Genomic DNA, 23422 nt, shown 5'->3' with positions numbered 1-23422 from the left:
TTCTTTTTTCTTTGCACAACATGTTGCCTTTTCTAAACACATTGGGGACCATGGGAGAACCCTTTGAATAATCAAGTTTGGTTCCACGTAGAACCTTTTTGGATTTCATGTAGAACCCTTTCCACAGAGGGTTCGGCATATAACCCAAAATAGTTTGATCTTGAACCAAAAAGGGTTCTCCTATGGGGACAGCGACAGAACCCTTTTGGAACCCTTTCTTCTAAGAGTGTAAGCGCTCAGCCATTGAACAGTCTTTTTTGCAAACTAATTGAGTTAAATTATGACTATCCAATTTACTCATCACGAATAATTACGAATAATAAGCCATCTTACATAAGTCTGAAAATGCGATGATGCATGGAATGCTTTACAATGAAGGTGAATATTTATGGTGAACATTTTAGATGTCTCAGATCCACTGGGCACTGCCATCAGTTCAACGTCTAGTTTTGATTGACACTTGGTGGAGTTGTCAACTAACATGAATTCCGAGTGAAATCAACAAAACTTTGAACCATGATTTAGGTTAAAAGTCACATAATTATTTTACGTTGTTGACTTTTTACAAATCCAATCACTTTTCCACGTTGATTCAACGCCATCAGACGGGGTAAGACTGAATTTTTGGTGTTGAAATGATGTGCAAACAACATTGATTCAACCAGTTTGTGCCCAGTGGGATATGTCTCAGTGGGAGTAAACAAAAGTATATCTTTCCACTGACCTGTACAACTCTCTCCAGAGTGTTATGGCTTACCCATGCGAGTGAGCCCAACCAGGCAACTATACTGAACGTGAGGATAGTTTCAATAAAGCATGTAGAAGAAGTGCAGAATGGATGATATTTAGCCTTCTCTCAAGTAAATAATAATTTATTAAACTTTTATAGGTCAAACTGTTACATATGGGATAATCAATGACCCTGGTCAGCAATAAAAATGTAACCGAGGAGCAGTGGCGGTTGAATGAATCACATCCTTTATCCATCAATCATTTCCGCATTGGGAATGCAGGGCACCGGGAAGCAGTCATTAGTAATTCTCAATGCTGACATGTACAATGCAGACGGAAGGCCATTAAACAAAGTGTACATCTAGTTGTACATGTACATCATGGTGTGAGAAACAAGGTCACTCACTGGGTGTAGGTGTTCAGGTTACATAATGCCTTTTGTTTGTCGTCCCATTGTTTGTAGGGTTCGAGTTTCCCAGGTGTCTTGAACTCATTATGGAGCCAGCGTGAATGAAGTGGTCTCTGGTTCCAGAGTATGAAGTGGGAAAAGAGAGGAAGAGTTTGACAACTGGGCCCCAGCTGAAGAGCACAGCTCCTAAAAGCTTCAGTGTGACAGCCTTCCCTCTCTCGCTCCCTCGCTCCTTTCTCTTAAGGCCGATTGTTTTTTAAGATGTTCAAACGTTCATAGATGACCAGCAGGGTCAAATAATAATCACAGTGGTTATAGTGGGTGCAACAGGTCGGTACCTGGAGTAAATGTAATTTGGCTTTTCATAGCCGAGCATTCAGAGGTCAAGACAGCAGGTCCGGTGAACAGGTCAGGGTTCCATTGTCGCAAGCAGAACAGTTGAAACTAGAGCTGCAGCATGACCAGGTGGACTGGGGACAGCCAGGAATCCTCAGTCCAGGTAGTCCTGAGGCATGATCCTCGGGCTTAGGTCCTCCCGGAGGGGAGGGAGATGGGGAGCGAGAGAGAATTAGAGGGAGAATACTAAAATTCACACAGGACACCAGATAAGACAGGAGAATTACACCAGATATAACAGACTGACCCTAGCCCCCCGGCACAGAGACTATTGCAGCATAGATACTGGAGACTGAGACGGGTGGGTCGAGGGACACTGTTGCCCTGTCCAACGATACCCCCGGACAGGGCCAACCAGGCAGGATATAATCCCACACACTTTGCCAAAGCACAGCCCCCACATCACTAGAGGGTTATCAACAGACCACCAATTTACTAATCTGAGACAAGGCTGAGTATAGCCCATGAAGATCTCCTCCGCCGCACGAGCAAGAGGGGGGCGCAAAAACAGACAGGAAGATTATGTCTGTGACTCAACCCACTCATGTGATGCACCCCTCACAGGGACGGCATGGAAGAGCACTAGTAAGCCAGTGACTCAGCCCCCGTAATAGGGTCAGAGGCAGAGAATCACAGTGGAGAGAGGGGAGCCAGCCAGGCAGAGACAGCAAGGGCAGTTCGTCGCTCCAGTGCCTTGCCGTTCACCTTCGCAACCCTGGGCCATACTACACTCAATCATAGGACCCACTGAAGAGATGAGTCTTCAGTAAAGACTTAAAGGTCGAGGCTGAGTCTGCGTCTCTCACATGGATAGGCAAATCATTCCATAAATATTGAGCTCTATAGGAGAAAGCCCTACCTCCAGCTGTTTGCTTAGAAATTCTAGGCACAATAAGTAGGCCTGCGTCTTGTGACCGTAGTGTACGTTTAGGTACAGTTGAAGTCGGAAGTTTACATACACTTAGGTTGGAGTCATTAAAACTTGTTTTTCAACCACTCCACAACTTTCTTGTTAACAAATTATAGTTTTGGCAAGTCAATTAGGACATCTACTTTGTGCATGACACAAGTACATTTCTCAACAATTGTTTACAGACAGATTATTTCACTTATAATTCACTGTATCACAATTCCAGTGGGTCAGAAGTTTACATACACTAAGTTGACTGTGCCTTTAAACAGCTTGGAAAATTCCAGAAAATTATGTCATGGCTTTAGAAGCTTCTGATAGCAAAATTGACATAATTTGAGTCAATTGGAGGTGTACCTATGGATTTATTTCATGGCCTACCTTCAAACTCAGTGCCTCTTGCTTGACATCATGTGAAAATCAAAAGAAATCAGCCAAGACCTCAGATAAAATGTGTAGACCCGCACAATTCTGGTTCATCCTTGGGAGAAATGTCCAAACGCCTGAAGGTACCACGTTCATCTGTACAAACAATAGTACACAAGTATAAATACCATGAGACCACGCAGCCGTCATACCGCTCAGGAAGGAGACGCGTTTTGTCTCCTAGAGATGAACGTACTTTAGTGCGAAAAGTGCAAATCAATCCCAGAACAACAGCAAAGGACCTTGTGAAGAAGCTGGAGGAAATGGGTACACAAGTATCTATGTCGATTTATCCTAAATCGACATAACCTGGAAGGCCGCTCAGCAAGGAAGAAGCTACTGCTCCAAAACCGCCATAAAAAAGCCAGACTACGGTTTGCAACTGCACATGAGAACAAAGATTGTACTTTTTGGAGAAATGTCCTCTGGTCTGATGAAACAAAAATAGAACTGTTTGGCCATAATGACCATCTTTATGTTAGGAGGAAAAAGGGGGAGGCTTGCAAGCCGAAGAACACCATCCCAACCGTGAAGCAAGGGGGGGGCAGCATCATGTTGTGGGGTGCTTTGCTGCAGGAGGGACTGGTGCACTTCACAAAATAGATGGCATCATGAGGGAGGAAAATTATGTGGATATATTGAAGCAACACTACACCCAATTCCTATTTTCCAATTGCCTAGAATACTACCTATATCAGGGTTCTCTACACAAAATTCTAAAAATAGGTCACCAAGTAAGAATGCCCTGTGGGAATTTTAAAATCAACACCTAAACTACACAAAAACAATCAAATATATTTCTGAATGTAGCCCGAGCGTCAATTCCCCAAATTCGTGAATAAAGAGCACTGACCTTATTTTTTTCCCCACGCTGAGGTTTCAATGTTGGTTGGATCTCGTCACCGTTTCTGTCGCATACCAGTTCGCCACCGGCCTGTAAAGAACCCTCAGAAAGAGGCCAGGTCTTTAATCTACGGATATTTCATCCGCCCGTGCACGGTTTCGGTGTCTCTCTGGACCGACAGAAGCAGGTATTGAGATCCGGCTCGAAGGACCAAGCTGTCACGAGAATTTTCAATCGCAATGATTATAACAATCAATCAATAGCTTTGACCAGTCCCCGAGGTTTGTAAGACCATGGGTTCGATAATAATTAGTCAAAGACTCAGCTTATGCAAAAAGTTAGTACAGTTTATTCACGAGAACGTTCTGAAGTCCACAATACAAAGACATCCATTTTATAGCGGCGCACATACTTCCACACAAACAGTAGATATCATACGCACATACAAACACACGAACAGTAGGTATCCTACGCACATACTGTATCACTACCCAGCCAACAAAGATTATAGAGACCGTGAGAAGCACTCCCTGTCCTCCCCCAAGATTAGGAAGGCCGTGAGAAGTACTCCCTGCCCTCTCCCAAATCTCTCAGTGGCCCCTGGCCAAGGTTGGCACCGAATTTTGCTCAGACAGTCTGTGTTAAAGATACTATAAAGACATATTGTACAGATATATTGTTTTACCCTAATTCTGACTAAAACTACACACATCATTAATAATAATTTTCAGTTCCTTCCCATATACAAACAATGTCATCAATATATCGATACCACTTCAGGACTTTATTCAAAAATTGATTTTCGTTTTCATTATTAACAAAATGTTCTTCAAAAAGACCCATATAAAGGTTAGCATAGCTCGGAGCGAATGTGGAGCCCATCGATGTTCCATTCGCTTGGAGGTAGTATTCATCATCAAACCTGAAATAGTTATACGTCAAAACATATTCAGCCAGCTCTAGAATGAAGTTTGTTGGTGGATATTCATTAGTATCTCTGTCTCCCAAATAGTGTGCTAGTGCTGCCAGCCCCCCCACATGGGGAATGCTGGTATATAGACTCTCAACATCTAATGTGACCAAAGTACAGTCTTCTTTTAAACCCGTTATTGGTGAGATCTTGTTATGAAGTCTATAGAGTCTTTTACATATGATGGCAATGATTGCACATGAGATTTAATAAAAGAGTCTACAAAGTTCAACAATGGCTCTAACATCGAGTCTATTCCTGCAACCACTGGTCTGCCTGGATAGTTGCCTTGTTGTGTTTTAGGTTTGTGTAATTTCGGTAAAATGTACAAGCATGGACGTATGGCACATTTGCAGCAAAGATATTCATATTCAGGTTTTGAGATAAGGTTGTTTAATAGGGCTTGCTTCAGATTAGAGGAAATATCCCTTTGGAACACCTGTGTGGGATCAACACTCAGTTTTCTATAGAAACGTTCATTGCTGAGTTGTCTCTGAATTTCTTCTTTATATTTTTCAGTCTAGAACAACCACAGCACCCCCTTGTCTGCAGGTTTTATAACCAAAGATGAATCTTTCATTCATTCATTGAGTGCCTGTTCTTGCCTGTTCTTCTGTTCTAGTGAGATTCTTCTGAATGTGGTTTGTTTGTCTCGTATATACTGACATGGCTTCTTGTTCGACTAACCTACAATAGGTATTAATCGAGGAGTTGTTAACCATGGGACAGAATTAGCTTTTGGGCTTAAAATGGGTACCAGTTCTTTGATGTGTTACTAGGCCCGAATCAGTTTTGCGAAAACACATGCTTAAGTTTAATCTTGCGAAAGAATTTAAACAGATCTACTTTCGTATCGAATGGTTTATCTGTACATGTAGGTACAAAAGAGAGGCCCTTAGATAAGACTGAGACTTGAGCGTCAGTAAGGTCTTTTTTGGAGAGGTTAATTACCGCGTCCTGCTGTAGCTCCGTGTCCACGGTCTGTGTTCCTGGTCTCCTCTTCGACCGCTTGCTTCTCCTGCATCGTTTCTTTTCTTTCGTGGAGCCCTCTGTTGCTTCCGGGCTAAAAAAACGGACTGCGTGCCATGGTAGCTGGAGTCACTGTCTGTAGGGAATTCGCTATCGGTGGATGCCTCTGTGTCCAAGTTTCAATGTCCTCCCGCTGCTGCGTATCTGCGTCCCCCGATCAGTGGTGCGTCCCTCCGTGGGCCTCTCCGTGCTCCTGTCCTTATGTCTATCTGAGCAGAGGGAGAGAGATCAAAGAAAGTGAATCTCATTCTAGTTCTGTGAGAGATACAAGGAGAATTAAGGAAGAGGCAACTCGAATGAACTTTGATTGCGTTTATTAGAATGTTTACATTGCAAAAAGTGACAATTATCTTTCATGCCATGAGAGGTATCGGATCCAGCCAAATAGGTTCCAGAACGAAACAGTCCAAAACGGAGAGGTGCCTGATCCTGTCCGGGCAGGATCCGGTTCAAATTAAGCACTGGAATATATCATTGTAATACTTGTTCATTAATTGTATATTGGCTATTTATTTAGTAATTGTATAATAATAGAGCTTGTCAGTTGAATGAGTGACAAACCAACTGTAGCTGTACTAAGAAGAGCAACCAGATATAACGTCAAACTCATTGTTTTAAACTTGATTTCCAAGGGCTGGACAAAATTCACACATGGCAACAAAAAAAAGGCCAAAGAACGTTGGCTGAGCTTCCTGTCGTGCCACAGCACTGTGAACCGCGGCACATTGAAGCATATGATTGGTCTAGTTATGTAAGGGCTCAAGAGGATTGGATGCATGTTTTTAAGAAATACTCCTCAAGATTAGAGTGGAGCTGAATGGAGAGAGAGAACGTTCTCTGCTGAGTGTATAAAACTGTACAAAGAGTAGCATGGTAGTACGGTCTCACCACAGGTGTTATTACTACCTCTGAGGGTTTAGAGCTCGAGGTAATCACCTCATACAAGTACTTGGGAGTATGGCTAGACGGTACACTGTCCTTCTCTCAGCACATATCAAAACTGCAGGCTAAAGTTAAATCTAGACTTGGTGTCCTCTATTGTAATTGCTCCTCTTTCACCCCAGCTGCCAAACTAACCCTGATTCAGATGACTATCCTACCCATGCTAGATTACGGAGATGTAATTTATAGATCGGCAGGTAAGGGTGCTCTCGAGCGGCGGATGTTCTTTACCATTCTGCCATCATATTTGCCACCAATGCTCCTTATAGGACACATCACTGCACTCTATACTCCTCTGTAAACTGGTCATCTCTCTGCATACCTGTCACAAGACCCACTGGTTGATGCTTATTTATAAAACCATCTTAAGCCTCACTCTTCCCTATCTGAGATCTCTACTGCAGCCCTCATCCTCCACATACAACACCCGTTCTGCCAGTCACATTCTGTTAAAGGTCCCCAAAGCACACACATCACTGGGTCGCTCATCTTTTCAGTTCCCCCTTTTGCTGCTATAACAGTCTCCACTCTTCTGGGAAGGCGTTCCACTAGATTTGAAACCTTTTGACAGCATGTACTGAAGTCGATTTAATCCACACTTGCATTAGTCCCCTCGTTTGGTGATTGGCATTTAAGCATGTGACAACGAAAAAGCAGCAGACATTCCTACAGTTTTAGCAGTGACATTTGGTAGGGTGACCTGATTTGTACCTATGAAAATAATTTTGTCAGACAGATTATGAACCCAAAAGTGTAAGTTTGATTCTAGACAGGGGACAATACATAGAACACATGGTTAGGGTGTAGGGGCAGATTTGTCATCTTGTCTTCAGGAGATTTTATTACCTATTTACTTTATTTAGTCTGATCAGTGGAACAATTCTCATTCTTAACAATGGGCTAAAATATAGGTTAATTATTGTGCTTGTCAGCAAGACCAATATTGTTTTTCCCCACACTTATTTTATTATCACTTCTTCCTAATTTTGCCAGAGTAATCTTATATTGGAAATCTGATATGCCTACTTGTGTCTTTGAAAATGTAATATATGAGGCAATGCATTTTTGCGTACATTCATGTACAGGTTTGTATAAGTCATACAAATAAGCATTGGATATTAAATGCTCCAGGAATCCAATATACACAACTCCTAAACGCAACATATTTTGTCTATGTAGAGTAAGACGATGGCAAGGATTTTCAACTAGTAGGCTTAAACCACCAGAATATTTTTGAGAAATGAATTGTTATAACAAGAACATTTTCAAACGCCCAGCACTTGGGAAACACAGATTAGCGGTGGCTAACCCTCCTGGAGAGAAAGCAGGATTTTCTTCCATCCCTCTTTTTAGACATAGTTCACCCAAATAATAAAAATGTTGCATCATTACCTTGAAAGCATTTAGTCTATTTTTAGATATTTGGTGAAATAGACAGACATGTCCCTATTTTACAAAAACAATGGCAGTCTGAAAGTTCTAAGTGCAATAATTTATTTAACCAGCTTACAATTTATCTGCTACAATTTGACTGTTTCTGTTTAAAATTGTGTGCTTTGAACTAGACCTCTATGTGAAAGCGTGGCAAATAACTTTTCATTATTCAAAAGCCTACTCCTCTGCAGGTTTTCACTCCTCCTTTATACTTGATTGATGCATTACGGTCACTAATTAGTAAGGCGCTTCCCTCACCTGGTTGTCTAGGTGTTAATTGAAAGGAAAAAACAAAAACAAGTAGCCACTAGGGGGCCCTCCATGGAATGAGATTGACATCCCTGATTTATGATTATGGCGAAGGTGGTATGTGCTGTAGAAAGTTGTGCTCGGCTCCTCTTTGTGATATAACATATCTTTATACAAGTCTAGTCTAACTGTATAAAGTGCTTTACAAATGTATATGAATCAAACTGTGTGAAAATCAGACTCATTATCTGTTTTTTGTATCGTGATGCTGGCTAACTAATTGGTACTGAAGGAATGTATGTTCATAATAGTCTAATTCTAACTTGAACACCTAAGTTGTAATTTATTGACTGTGTTAAATGTATTTTTTATAATGCTATCTCTGAAGCTAGCTGGTTGTTGTGGCTACTCCTATTTTCAAATCAATTCAAATGTATTTGTCACATGCATGGTTAGCAGATGTTAATGCAAGTGTAGCGAAATGCTTGTGCTTCTAGTTCCGACAGTGCAGTAATCTCTAACAATTCCCCAACAACTACCTAATACGCACAAATCTAAAGGGGTGCATGAGAATGTGTACATGTAATTATATGGATGAGCGATGGCCGAGCGGCATAGGCAAGGTGCAATAGATGGTATAAAATACAGTATGTCATGAGTAATGTAAGATATGTAAACATTATTAAAGTGGCATTATTTAGAGTGCATTGTATAAAGTGACTAGTGATCCATTTATTAAAGTGGCCAGTGATTGGGTCTCAATGTAGGCAGCAGCCTCTCTGAGTTAGTGATGGCTGTTTAGCAGTCTGATGGACTTGAGATAGAAGCTGCTCTTCAGTCTCTCGGTCCCAGCTTTGATGCACCTGTGCTGACCTCGCCTTCTGGATGGTAGCGGTGTGAACAGGCAGTGGCTCGGGTGGTTGATGTCCTTGATGATCCTTTTGGCCTTCCTGTGACATCTGGTGCTGTAGGTGTCATGGAGGGCAGGTAGTTTGCCCCTGGTGATGGATTGTGCAAACCGCACCACCCTCTGGAGAGCCTTGCGGTTTGATGCTCTGCAAATTGCTGCTTAGGCCGCCCATTGTGACTCGCTTGTAGGCGTGCTGGCAGCATGTTCGATTGTGCGTTAAGATTTCAGCATAGCAAGTTTGTATGAAGGTCTAGTTATTAATGGGTACATAGTTCAATAGTAATATCCTCTAAATGCTCTGGTGACAAACAAACTTTTCTGCCCTGTTTCCAATTGTACAGATAGCTGGGAGGACCTATTCAAGTAAGTAAATACATTTTGAAAATGTATTATTAGCTAACTAGCTACAGTGTTGGCTAACTCAAATGAGCTGCTAAATAACTAACGTAAACTCGTACATCGCCTTGGTCCGTACAATTGCCCTTATTTTAGCGCCCCAAAAACGTAATACTTCCAGACCAACTGTAATGTCAATACCATTGTAAAGCACAATTTCTCCCCTTTCCAACATTATCAATTACATGACCTAAACGCTGCCCGTTTCTGCATAATTCAAGCAGGCAATGAGCCCCGTCGGGTCTTTTTAAAAATGGCGGGTGGGGAAGCGAAACTAATGCGTGATAGTGAGAAGGAGAGATGTTGTGTGGGAAAATTGCTTTTTTTCACTCGATCTGTCCAACTTATCACCTTATCGCCTCTAAAATGTAAATAAAACACTATAAAGAGTTTATATAATGTGTCATTACATACCTATTTGAAGGTTTGTGTTGAATTTGAATCGGGTTTTTAGGGCGGTGCTAAAGTGATCTTAGAAGTAAACAGCGGCTTTGAGAATGATGATCGCATGCAATGATGACGCAAAAAATGACTAGGTATCCCCCCTTACCCCCGTCACTGTCCATTTCTTGTTTTTAAACGATGAGAGAAGTGCTACACCAGGTGGAGAGAGATTGTAAGACAGAAATAGTTGCTTTATGCGTGCTGTACGTTCGACATGACACAATGTAACGGAGGGTCCGTTTTTTTCAACTTTTCTCCAATACTATAGAGCCATTACCATGTCGATCAACGCTTGAATAGAAACCTAGTTCACACCCCCGATTTTGAAGTCAACAGTCTCTACAGTCCCATTAGTTCTTTGTAGCCTCGTTTGAATGTTGCGGTTGCGCACATTTGTACGGAATGGGGTGAGTTTACTTTAGCTAACTTCACATACTGTATAGATAGCTATCTAAGTGAATTAAATATCACCATCTACCTAACTTCATATTAGCTAGCTATCTTGATGTATTTATCACTGTAAAAAAAAAAACTAACTAAATTAATTTGTAGATAGGTAGCTAGCTAACAGCCATGGGGGAGGGTGATAGGATAGAAGCCCCAACTATCAGTGAGAGAGTAGGCTATTCTGGGTAGGGCAGGTACTTTTGTGTAGTTCCTGTCCCTAGAAGTGAGGATGGGGATAACAGTAACATAATATTCAGTGGGGTGTAATTTGACTATAATGAAGTCTGTTTCTTGTGAGGTTTTCTGTCCTCAGATAAAGAGCTATGAAAGCCTGTCTACATATGAAGAGGAGTGCTTCTCAGTCCTGGGGACTCAAAGGGGTGCACATTTTTGTTTTTGCCTTTGCACAGCTGATTCAAATGATCAACTCATCAAGCTTCAAGTGGTATTTATGTATTCATTTGTGACGCTATCCTTGATATGATCCTGTTATTGTCACATGCTACACATGTGTGCCCATGCATCTATCAATCCAATGTTATCATGATTTGTTATCAGGGATATTATACTTTAGTTGTCCACAATGACCTGGTGATGTAAAAGTCTAATTATTACATTGTCTTCCATATTCCTACAGATACCTTGTAGCTGGAGATTCCTTCAAAACAATTGCCTACAGTTAATGTGTAGGGCATTGCAGGGTTTGGTGACCAGGGCCACCTGGGACTGCCTCCTGGAGGAATTCAGGTGTGTGAAAGCTACCTGTATCCTGCGTAACTTCATGAGGGTGGACCAGGAGGGGACCTGCAGCTCGCCGCTGTGTGCCAGAGGAGAAGTCTGCTGCTCTGCAGGATGTTTCAAGGACGGGGTCCAACAACGCAGCAAGAGGCAATCCGTGTGCGGGAGATCTTCACCTCCTACTTCTTCGAAGAGGGTGCTGTTCCTTGGCAACACCATAGACTACACTATGCACAACCAAAGGCTCTTTTAAGAGTCATTCACATTGCAATAAAAATATTCTTCCATTTACTTAGCTATGTCAACTGCATTTATTAAATTCCCAGTTTCTCTCCCTTTGATTTCTACTTCTCAGTTGAGGGTGCTGTTTAGGTAAGGGTGTGATGTCTGTACAAAAACAAAACAGGCTATTTTAAATCATCCATATTGAGAAAATGTAGAACATTTAGACACCCTATAACCCACAGTCATGTATCAATATGATTGATGGATTGTGTTGTGCGGTAAGCAGGCTCAGGTGTATAACTGTGGCTCCTTCCACCTTCAAAGAACAGGCAAGAGGGCCAACCATGGTGAATAGTAAGACACTTCATTATTTCTATAACTACGCTATATTGTTTGTCCTCGTGTGTTCGTTCATGTTTTATAGCATAAAGTACTCTGCAGCAACTTAAGTGTGGCGTGGACACCAGGTGAGGCCACACACACAGATTCCTGTTGAACACGGTGTCTTTAACTACCTTATTTTCTCAAAAAGTCCCTCTTCTCCCTAAATCCTCTAGATTAAATCAGCTGTGTCGGTGAACCCCTCCCGCATCTGAACTGGCTACATAGAGGGCACAGCACGATCAGATGAGAGGTCACTTGGTCTGGTCAACAGGAAGTATTATTAAAGAAATGCTTTACATTGAAGTACAGAAGTGTAAGAAATTGTATAAGATACTGGTAACTTGTTTTAACCACTTCTCAACATAAGCTATAACTTGGCACAACATCCACCCATCCCCCACTATACCCCCACATTTTGTACCTTGTTAAGTAACCACAGACCCACATACTCAACCCTCCCCCATGAATAGGACTCTGTTAAAACAGATGCACATGCATTCTGCTCAAGGATGAGACTTTAAGACAATGAACTGTGGGAAGGGCCAATGGAAACGTCGACATCAGGCCGAACAGGATTACCCACGACCCAGATCGACCAATCGGAAGGCCAGACGACAAGATCAACCTACTTTGCTTGTTGCCTATATAATCTGTATGTACTGTGTAGAGGGCCTCTTTCCCAGACGATTCCATACGAATCAGACAGAAAGGAGCCGTGCTGCACGCTTTGCCTAATATTTTTACACTTGAATAAACCTGCCTTATTATAAAATTATCCACCTCGTCCTATGTCTCCACTTGTTCTCCTGTCTCCAGTAAACGTTTTATCAACAGAACTTGGTAAGCAGAGGATGGTTAAGACATCTTTGATTTCGGTCCAATAGAAAGTTGATCAGACAGGAGACGCGTGGGAGAAAGATTCGAGAAGGAGAGGTGACCTGTTTTTGAAGGAGAATCGCGATTCAACTCACCCAGGAAACTGATCAAAAGAGCTCGAAACTAAAAGGTAAGCAGATGCCTGTTTAATCAAAATCTGTATATTGTATTATAGCCAATATCTAAATTCAATGATCAGAAGTACTGTGGTGAGTGTGAATTGTTGCTAAATTTATGTGGAATTGTTTAGAATCTAAGGCATTGTGTAAAGATATTTGCGAAGTATAAAATCAAGTCGCATTAGTAATCTGGAACTAGTTGAATTGTTCTTCAACTAGGAGTATCGGGGATAAATCTAAGCTTGATGAAGTGTTGAAATGTAATGTGATCTGTTCAAGTCGTATTAGTAATCTGGGGCTAGTGGAAATGGCACCCCACTAGGAGCATCGGTGATAAATCTAAGCTTGAACTAGGAGTAATGGTATTAAACCTGAAACTCAAAGTGATGAAATGTAATGTAGTCTGTTCAAGTCGTATTAGTAATCTGGGGCTAGTGGAAATGGCACCCCACTAGGAGCATCGGTGATAAATCTAAGCTTGGCATATCGGGATTCAAGTTGCATTAGTAATCTGGGACTAGTCGAAATATTCTTCAACTAGGAGCATCGGTGATAAATCTAAGCTTGAACTAGGAGTAATGGTATTAAACCTGAAACTCTCCAAATTAATGTGAGTGATTGAACGTTCCACGAGACCGATTGCTACTAATTAGCCATATGCTAAGTTGAGGCTGTGTTGAAGTGACCGCCGAGTCTACTGTGAAGCAGTTATTTTCTGTTGAGAAGTTGACTTGATTTTTCTCTCTCGTGCTGTTGGGATTGATATAAGAATTAGAATTCAGTTGATAATTATTCTAGAAGCGCTAGGATACACCATATATTGTCCCAAAAGGACACGTTTGAAATACTTTGGGAAAGTATTTAATTAATTAAGTTAGTTTTTGAGTTTTCAGTTTTTTAATTAGTTTTTGAGAAAAATGAGTCCTAGAATTAATTAAATATTTATTCTAGAAACGCTTGAATATACTAATATAATGTCCCGAAAGGACATTTCTGAAATGTTTTGGCAAAGTATTTAAATAATCGAAAAAGTGAAAACGAATAATAACTTTTTGAAAATAGTTCCTAAAATTATTATTTTATTTAAAATAGAAGCGCTAGATAATACTAGTAGATTGTTCCAAAAGGATATTGCCGAAATACTTTGGGAAAGTATTTAATTAATTCGCCAAACATAAAGCAATAAAATTCTTTGTACACAAGGGGGAGACAGACACCAGAGATAAGACTGTGTCAGCACCAGAGATACATTGCTAGTTTTGGCCAGTGATGGGCTAAGTGCACCAAAATAGCATAGAGCCAGACATAGCTTAACGACAAAATGGCCACGACCACCGTCCCCAAACACAAATTCAATGAATACTTAGATCAGAGAATGAAAGATAGATCAGGGGGAAAGATGCAGTATAAGGAAGTTAAGAAGGTCTGGGAAGGAGTGAGGCTAAAATGGACACAGGCAGGATACCTCAGTGGGGTGGCCCCATCAAAAGGGCAACTCCTCACTATGGAGAAGGAATTAGAGGAAGTAGTGAAGGAAGGGATAGAAAGTGAAGTTGAAAGGAATAAGAACCACTTATTCAAAAAGGAAGGTACAAAACAGAGGGAGAAAGCAGAGGCAGAGCTAAAAATAGGCACATGGGCGATTGAGGAAATCAGAAGAGCGCTCCCTTACAGGAAACCTGAAATGATGGGGGTGGCCACTGAAGCTCCATCTGACACCAAAGAGGGCAGGCCCAACAATAATGACGCCCCACCTACCACCACAGCAGCCCCATCGGCCCCCACCCAACTATACCCGGAACTGCCACAGGGAGAGAAAATAACACCACCTCCCTATTCTCAAAATCCATTCAGCCACCTCCCTCAAAACCCTTTTTTGACCCCTGCTGTGGTACAGGCACCAGTGTTTGTGGTGCATGAAGGACACCTAAAAGGAAGCATGACTTTGGGGATCCAAGAAGGGCAACTCGTGTGTGAAGAGAGGCCTGATCATCGAGAAAGGGAGGAAAGGGACAGAGCGCACACACAGGGACGTGGGGGGGGTTCGAACCCCGCCTCACTACAGGGACATGGTGGGTCTCAACCAGGCCCTTTGAAGAGAGAAGACAGAGAGTTGATTCAGTTTTCTTCCACTCCAAACCCAGACTGGTTCAGAAACAGAACACGGGGGGATAGTCAAATAGTCTCTGAAGGGTCATGGTCGCCACCAGGACAATGCTCCTCTGGGGCCTCATTAAGAGGAAATCACAGCAAGGACGATGAAGGTGAGAACAGATTAGGACAAGATGAAGAAGAGGTGGAGAGAGACATCAGGGACTCAGTGGCACAGGCCAAATCTATGATAGAAGATGCTGAACGGGGAGAAGGCTCGTACCATATAAAAGGGGTAATGTTGGGGAAGGTGACAGATTTGGTCGAACCTATCAGACAGTCCGTACGTCTCAGGGAACAGAACAGCAGGGGTGTCTCATCCAGGGCAGACTGGGATCCCCAATATGATGGACGGGGAGGAAAGGAGATGCAGATGCCGTTGAGGCCCACTCCGGACGGAGGGCATGAAGAATACCAACCCTGGAAAATGACAGACCTTACCACTTTGATGGAACAATTACCCAGTCTGCATGGGGGGGCCTCTGTATGGCTCCTTCAACTGCAAACACTGACGTCAGGCCTACGGCTCTGCCTAGGTGACATGAGGGCCCTTCTGGCTAGAGCAACAGACCATACCACCATGAGTGCTCTGATAAGAGATGCAGATCTGGCCACAGCCCCGGCTGCACTAGCCCAGGAAGACTTCCGAGCGGAATTGTGGGCAGTGTTGAGAAGGGCATATCCCACAGAACGAAACCATGCAACCCTTTCATCATTCACCATCAATCCAGGGGAACAACCGGCAGCCTATCTCGACAGAGCGAAGACCACATGGAGAACTGTTCATGAAGAACCATATGACCATACTGGCACCACGGTCAGCATGTGGAAGGAGATGGTGGTGAGCGGTGCTCCAATGGAGGTCCGAACTAAACTTAGGGCCACGGTGGGGTTAATGGCACTTCCCCAGGCTCAGTTTAACTCCCATGTGCATCACCACATCACCCAATACAATAAGGATAAGGGAGGGGCTGAAACACAAGTCCAGTCCCTACAGGTACAACTTTTGAAACTACAATTGAAAGAGGCCCAGAAAGGAGAAAAACCCAAGAAACAGATGGTGGCTGAAGATCAACCAGACATCTCACAAATCATTGAAAAAACGGTTTCACAAATGATACAGCAACAACAACCCCCCATGTCAACCCCACAGGGACCTAACCTACCATCACAACTCCTGGATCAGCCATTACCCATGGTCACCCCACCATACTATCAACCAACACAACAAGGTTATCCTTCAACATGGGGACAACAACCACGTTACCCATCACCCTGGGGGACAGGACAAGCACGACCAATGAACTGTTACAATTGTAAACAAACTGGACATATGGCACGTCAGTGCCCATACCCATTGACACCGACCCAACATTACTGGATGGCCAATCGGGCACTACAAACCACCCCAAGAGGACGTGGAGGAGTCAGGCCAATGATGTACCAACCACGTGCAGCCCAGCAACCTGCATACAATCACCCTAACACAGACCTAAACCAACAGCCGCCTCCTCCTTTCCAGGGCATGTCAGATGAATATGCCCCATGGTCCTGAAGCTGCCCACCACCACAGAACGAGAATGGGGGTCAACATTTTCCACTACACACCGAACCAACTATCATGTGTGAGGTGGAGGGAGTGACCCACCAATTTTTGGTAGATACAGGATGTACGTATTCTGCTATAAGATCTCGTCAACCACTCTCTTCGGAAACAATACAGGTGGTGGGGGTATCAGGAACACCCGAAGCACAACAAAAAAACGTTCCGTTGCTCTTCTCCTGGGGCCCATCCAAGCTAAAGCATCAGTTCCTATACTGTCCCAATTGCCCAATCAACCTCCTTGGGAGAGACCTGTTGTGTAAACTGAAATGTTCAATTTACCTTACTGAAAGGGGCGTGGAGGTCTCCATTGATCCCATTCCTTCAACACCGGTTCACCCTGTTAGGGTGCTGATGTTACCCATCATCCCAACCCCTGAGTTGTCAGCAACACAAGAAATCTACTGGCTAAAATGCATGGAGACAGGAACTGGGACTCCAGAGGTCCAGTTTAAGTTCAATCAACTGAAATCACAGATCTATGCATTACACCCATACAAGACCCCACAAGCTGAAATTCACTGTACACTGAATGTGACAGAAAATGACGAGAACACATACACTGATGACTGGGATGAGAACATGATGCACCTAACGCCATCCATTAGGTGTTGCACCATTGTGTGTGGACAAGAAGGAGTAGCAGCACCAGTCATCTTACCACCTCATCTGAAATCCTGGTACCTACTAGGGGAGGAGTCGGCTCCCCATGTTACACTAGCGGTGGGAAACGGTTTCGAAGCAAGAAGCCTGGGCCCTATGATCAGACGAGCATCCAAACTTCAGTGGGAACCCACCCAAACACCGGGGATTCAAAAGGCCACCACTGAGAACATGTGGAGGTTCATGACTGTTGACACTGAAGAACACTGTCTTCCAGAACGATTTACCCTGCCAAGACACCATGGCAAGCCATACACTGACCACCCATCTACCAAAGCATTGATCTCCACCATAGATGACAGAATATGGACACACACCCCTTTTGATGTGGGCCAACTACAGGTGGAACCAGTCACCATCACCCTGCTATATCCAGGTCAAATACCTATCTACCGATCACAATACCGTTTGAAACCCGAACAGATCATGGGGATAAAACCGACCATTGATGGGTTACTGAGAGCACAGGTTATCTATCGAACTGTATCTCTATGGAACACGCCGATCCTACCAGTGCTGAAAGCTGGAGGAGTAACATACCGGATGGTTCAAGACTTCCGAGCAGTAAATGACGTTACTGCACCGATAGATCTACCTGTCCCTGACCCTCACATTACTCTGAGCAATCTGTCACCAAAACACCAATACTTCACGGTGGTGGATCTGGCTAATGCTTTCTTTAGCATCCCACTTGATGAAGCCTCTCAGCCACTCTTTGCTTTCACGTATGAACATCAACAGTACACTTATTTTGTTTTGCCACAGGGTTATAGGTGTTCACCAGGAATATTCAATCATATCCTTAAGACACACCTGGCAGAGCTGAAAATCCCAGAAGGTGTGATACTGATCCAATATGTAGACGACCTTTTGTTGGGGGCTCCCACTTCTGATCTCTGTCTACAGATGACAAAAACGTTACTGGACTTCCTTGCTGTCAAAGGATACAAGGTCAAAATGAGCAAAGTCCAGACCTGTCGCAGAACTGTCCTTTTCCTTGGCAGAGAAATCTCGGGAGAAGGAGCAGGACTCTCCAAAACCCACAGAGACTCTATACTTCATCATCCACGCCCCATCACTGTGTCGGGAATGTTGTCCTTCCTTGGCTTGACAGGGTACAGCCGAACTCACATCCCAGACTACACTGCCAGAACGGAGCCACTGAGAGAGATAGTGCGAGAGGCGGGACCAAGGAACCTACACTCGTCATTGACATGGACCACTGAAGCATCAAAGGCTTTTGCACTCTTGAAAACAGATCTCTCAGTGGCAGCAGCTCTGACAGCACCTGACTACAAGAACAAATTCCATCTGGATGTTTCTGAAAAGGAGGGATTCACATCTTCCATCCTTTTTCAGAAACAAGAGGGGGAGAGAAGAGTGTTGATGTATCACTCCTCCAAATTGGACCACATCGAAGTAGGACAAACCACATGTTCCAGGTATGTAGCTGCAGTGGCAAAAGCTATTGAAAAAACAGCCCACCTGGTAATGTGCCATCCATTGGAAATCCACACCCACCATGGGGTTGCAGCATATCTGATGAGCAAAGAATTCACGTTCAGCGCTGAAAGAAAAACAAGAATCCAGAATAAATGCACACAATCACACATCACTTTTGTCAACACTGACAAAAACATGGCAGACGCACTCAATGCTGAAGAAGGTCTACCCCACTCCTGCACAGAAAGAGCTGCACAAAAACTGAAACTGAGACCTGACCTGGGGAACGAACCACTCACCAACCCTGACCTATGGTTGTACACAGATGGATGCTGCTATAGAGGAGAGGAAGGGAACATAGCAGCATACGCAGTGGTACAACAGCTTCCAGATGGGTCACACGTGACCTTGGAATCTGCCATCATCCCACAACCTGCATCGGCCCAACTGGCAGAAATCATAGGTTTAACACAGGCTTTGGAAAAGGCTGAAGGAAAGACTGTGAACATCTACACCGACTCAGCGTATGCTCATGGAGCAGTCCATACTGATGGACCACAATGGGTTAGACGCAACTTCACCACCACAGGAAACCTTCCAATCAAACACAAGGCACAGATGGAAAAACTGATTAAATCGGTCTCACTACCTGAGAGGGTGGCCATCATGAAGTGTAAAGGACACCAACAACTGAAAAACAGAGTCAGCGAGGGAAATGATGCAGCTGATAAAGCAGCCAAGAAAGCTGGCGGATACACCCCGAGACAAATGGTACTACAGATCCAACCAGCTCGGACTGAGCTCACAAAGCAACACATAGAAGAACTCCAGTTCACAGCAGGACCCTATGAACACTCAGTATGGGGACAGAAAGGGGCCACCAAAGGACCTGACGAACTGTGGAGATGCCATGATGGCAGACTAGTGGCCCCTGCAAACCTCTGTCCAGAACTAATACGGGAAGCTCATGGGCCCACACACGAAGGCAAACTAAAGACTTTACAGAAGGTGTCCTACATCTGGTGGCACCCCCACATGAAAGACATGACAGATTTGTTTTGTGATGAGTGTAGCATTTGTGGTAGCCATAATCCAAAGAAACCATATCAAACGCCCATGGGTTCATACCCAGTCCCTAACGCTTGTTTTCAGGACATCAGCATAGATTACACAGATATGGGGCAAGACAATGTGAAAAATGGGAAAAGGTACCTTTTGGTAATGGTAGACAGGTTTTCCAAATGGGTCGAGGCAATACCAACAGCAAGGGAGGATGCAAAATCGGTCATTAAGTGGCTGCAAATCCGATCTGACAATGGGTCCCACTTCAGTAACCAACACCTAAGACAGGTGGAGGAAAGATTTGGTATTGTGCACAAGTTTGGGTCAGTGTACAAGCCCCAATCGCAGGGCCTCGTGGAACGCTCAAATCAGACCCTTAAGGCTAAGATAGCTAAGGTATGTGCAGGTTCGAAGTTGACGTGGGTTGAAGCCCTGCCCCTGGCATTGATGGCCATGAGAGCCTCGCCAGGTGCAGGCACCCATCTGTCTCCTCATGAGATAATGACGGGTAGAGTCATGCCGGGTCCACCGAGGGAGGGAGGTCATATGCCCGCCCTTGATGTACAACAAATTGTAATGTCTGAATATATGTGAGAAAACTGACGGAACTTTCTGCAGCTCTCTCCAAACAGATTCACAAGGTCCAGCAGGGGGAGCTGACGGGAGATCCTGCACCACGGAAGGTAAAAGTTGGCGACTGGGTAAGGGTGAAAGTCCACAAGAGAAAGTGGCTAGAACCCAGGTGGACTGGACCGTTCGAAGTGAAGGAAGTTACTTCACACTCAGTCCAGGTCAAGGGTAAATCGGGCGCACCTTGGCATCACCTTACACATTGTACACCAGCCCCAACTCCTTCCAGAACTCTGACTGAAGTCAGGGCCGATTTGGCCAATCTCAATTCGACTCCAACCAAACAAACCTTAGTTGGTGAAAATGGGACGCCAGCCCCAGTTTCCACGAACTAAGGCTACTTGCCTAGGACAGGGATATCTCAATCCCTGGGAGAAACTGGGAATTTCAGGTCCCTTGTTTGTTATTTTCATAATCATTACTGGAGTGTCCCTAGGAACTCTCACATGGCTTATACAACAGCTCACACATCCACCCCACGCACATCTTACAACTACTAATGTCACGTCCAACATTACCCTCGATCTCACCAGTCCTGCCATACACAAACGTAGCACTACAATCACAGACCAACCCTGCACTCCGACAGAGGTTAGGAGCACCACCTTATGTGTACCCGCTAATGTGACCACCACCATTACACTGTCTTGGGGGTTATTGGGAAAAGCTAGGAATGGCCTGGGAGGGCATGCTCTGGAATACACCAGATTTAACTGGTATATGACAAAAGGGGGGTTTCAGGAGTGGTCATGGAAGAGCCTGGTCGCTGAGACTGGTCCTGACTGGTCCAGTTATTCATCAGGGCAAGCAGTTCTTATCTGGCGACAAAGATTGTCACTGACTAGGACTGGACTGCGCAATTGGGGTCTATCGCTAATTATCCGACCAGGTACTGGGACGGGTTGTCAGGATTTTATACTAGCACCACATGTAGAATCTAGCGAGGATCTACTCTACTGGCCAGTAAAAATCTGCATTACACAGCAGGCTCAGCCCTCTGCTATTACTGACCGGTTTACTGTTTTAACATCTAAGGGGAAGGGCGATTGGGGTCCTATTAATATGGTCACCACTCCTACCACCCCTGATGATACCATTCTTACTGCCACCGGAATCTCAGGTTTCTATAACAATTGGCTACTATTGACCGAACAAGCAGCTAATATGACCCTGCAAAGCTGCGTAGTTTGCATGGGAGCTAGGCCATTGCTCCGCATAGTCCCAGCCGCTATTAGCGGAGACTGTCTATTGCCCCTTATGGACAAAGACAACCCACCTGAGAAGTGTTCACAGTGGGACACTGTTTATCCGGTAGTCACCACGGTGGTCAAGAAACCGATATTCTCCTCCAGTGTGGCTAGAGCTAACTTTACATGCATAAACATGACAGGTGGAGGGACATTGTTGGGTAAGCTCCCTGATAGTTGGTGCTGGTACACTCACATGCTTACGGCAATTTTTAAACCAGTGTCTAGAGCTGATGTGTGGTGGTGGTGTGGGGGAACTAGTCTGTTGGACAGACTTCCCCACAATGCCACGGGTACCTGTGCACTTGTAACTCTTCTGTTGCCCATCTCTGTTTACCCCATAGGCGTCCGAGATCTGCTCACCCGTGTACAAGCTCTGGGTCCTGAATATTGGCCTATCAGGACCAAGCGCACGGTGGGCCCTGCTGCTGGGGACCCAACGTACATTGATGCAATTGGAGTCCCCAGGGGGGTACCAGATGAGTATAAACTGGTTGACCAAGTAGCCGCGGGTTTTGAATCATCATTTTGCTGGTGGTGTACGGTTAATAAAAATGTGGACAGAATTAACTACATTCATTTTAATATCCAGAAACTGGGAAATTGGACTCAACAAGGCTTTGAGGCGGTCCATGGACAATTGGCAGCTACATCCCTGATGGCATTTCAAAATAGAATCGCGGTGGATATGTTATTGGCAGAACGGGGGGGGGGTCTGTACTATGTTTGGTGAACAGTGTTGTACTTTCATTCCCAACAACACGGCTACGGATGGGAGTCTGACTGTAGCATTGGAGGGACTTCGTACCCTTAATGGTAAGATGAAACAGCATTCTGGAGTGGACACTTCTATGTGGGACTCATGGATGGATGCTTTTGGTAAATATAAGACGTTGGTTTCCTCTATCCTAGTATCTATTTCCGTTTTTGCAGGCATTCTTGTACTTTGTGGATGCTGTTGCATTCCATGTGCGCGGACGCTTGCTAGCCGTGTTATCACTGCTGCCATAGACCCTAAATCAGGAAAGGGCCCAAATGTTCCCATTGCTTGATGATGGGGAAGCTGGACCTGTCTATCTATTTGAGGACTAAGAAACTTTTATGTCACGTCTCTTGTGAGATGTGTAGAGGGGGAATTAAAATTTGTCTTCTGACAAATTTTATCCCATAGCTTTTGTCTTTTTTTACTTTTATGTCACGTCTCTTGTGAGACGTGAAGAGGGGGATTTGTAAGAAATTGTATAAGATACTGGTAACTTGTTTTAACCACTTCTCAACATAAGCTATAACTTGGCACAACATCCACCCATCCCCCACTATACCCCCACATTTTGTACCTTGTTAAGTAACCACAGACCCACATACTCAACCCTCCCCCATGAATAGGACTCTGTTAAAACAGATGCACATGCATTCTGCTCAAGGATGAGACTTTAAGACAATGAACTGTGGGAAGGGCCAATGGAAACGTCGACATCAGGCCGAACAGGATTACCCACGACCCAGATCGACCAATCGGAAGGCCAGACGACAAGATCAACCTACTTTGCTTGTTGCCTATATAATCTGTATGTACTGTGTAGAGGGCCTCTTTCCCAGACGATTCCATACGAATCAGACAGAAAGGAGCCGTGCTGCACGCTTTGCCTAATATTTTTACACTTGAATAAACCTGCCTTATTATAAAATTATCCACCTCGTCCTATGTCTCCACTTGTTCTCCTGTCTCCAGTAAACGTTTTA

General features: G+C 44.1%; 1 protein-coding gene across 1 annotated transcript in view; it reads right to left on the bottom strand.

Annotated features, from left to right (window-relative positions):
• Nucleotides 1-5758, bottom strand: part of LOC139549172 (diacylglycerol kinase delta) — a 93201-nt gene extending 87443 nt beyond the window's left edge. The window contains exon 1 of the mRNA XM_071359340.1: nucleotides 5639-5758. The gene's annotated coding sequence lies outside the window, so the exon portion shown is untranslated. The remainder of the gene's footprint in view (nucleotides 1-5638) is intronic.
• Nucleotides 5759-23422: the final 17664 nt, after the last annotated feature.

This window comes from Salvelinus alpinus, chromosome 22 (assembly GCF_045679555.1).
Source record: "Salvelinus alpinus chromosome 22, SLU_Salpinus.1, whole genome shotgun sequence".
Taxonomy (NCBI): Eukaryota; Metazoa; Chordata; class Actinopteri; order Salmoniformes; family Salmonidae; genus Salvelinus; species Salvelinus alpinus.
Note: the sequence above shows the minus strand (reverse complement) of the source record. Positions and strands in the feature narration are given on the sequence as shown.